Here is a 1,161-nt window from a genome sequence, read left to right as displayed (position 1 = left end):
GGTCTATGTACTATGGCTGGAGACTCTTAAAGTGACACCATCTATGAGGAGCATGGAGGCCTCTTTTTTAACCTCTGGCGTGAAAATCCAGAAAAACAAAAGCCTCTTCTGAATCCTCAGCAGAAAGGCGGGCATATATAAAGGGTGCAAAAAATGTTAAACCTATGAATTGGTGATGCTAAGTGCTTGAGAAGCAGCCTGGATTTCTAGGGCAGAGAACAACTCTAAAAGCAGAGATGAGTCAAACAGCAGACTGAATGTATATATCCAAACAGGGCTTTGAAAGAGTAATTTCTTTCCAAGTGCTTGGAAGATCTTGGTATGCTTTCTTTCATGATAGCAGCCAGAAGAGCTTCTGTGGGGTCAGCCCTTCCTCTTGTCATCAGGGAAACAACTGCAACACATTCAGGAAGTCATGAATTTCATACTCTTGTTTTTAGATTTCTGCTAAAAAACCCTCAGCTTTACAGCTGAGAAGAAACAAGAAGCAACTCAAAAGCAGCACATATGTGAACTTCCAACAACTCCCAAGGTGCAAACTTTCATTTATTAATTCAGTAAAGCCTAATTCCACAGTTTTACCTTTTCCATTCATCCTGACACTAAGCTCTGCTCTGGGATCAATCTCTCGCGCCCCAGACAGTGTTCATAAAGCTATTCATGTTCCTCTTGGTTTTACCTAGCTCTTCTTTATATAAAACTAGCAGTTACACCTCTACAACCCCCTTCCTCTGTGTGGAGCTACCCAGAACTCTCTCTTCAGTTTTTGTCAGACTTCATTCTTTTCACATAGAGATGAGGTAATTTTGAGTATTTTAACACACTGAAAATAACTCTGAAATACTTCTGTATCCTGTCTCCACATGTAAAAAGCTGTGGACAACCTGAAACTTTTGTAGAACATCTCACAACCTCTAATTTTGCCATACTTGTCCTTTACTGAGTCACCTCTAAGGAGAGGAATCTTCAAGTGTGATCTGGGGCTTTACATGCTTTATTGTTGCTTTTAGGCTGGAGTTTTGGGCTTTGTTGGCTTGCTTGTGCAGGTGTTTTTGAGAGTACCTGCCTTATGAAAGTCTTACAGGGACAGATTAATGCATGTCATGGAATTAATTAGCTCTCCTTCATTTTCAAGACACAACATGTCCAACACTATTGCAC

Source organism: Passer montanus, unplaced genomic scaffold, assembly GCF_014805655.1.
Source record: "Passer montanus isolate IOZ18808 unplaced genomic scaffold, ASM1480565v1 scaffold27, whole genome shotgun sequence".
In the NCBI taxonomy this organism is placed as follows: domain Eukaryota; kingdom Metazoa; phylum Chordata; class Aves; order Passeriformes; family Passeridae; genus Passer; species Passer montanus.
Note: the sequence above shows the minus strand (reverse complement) of the source record.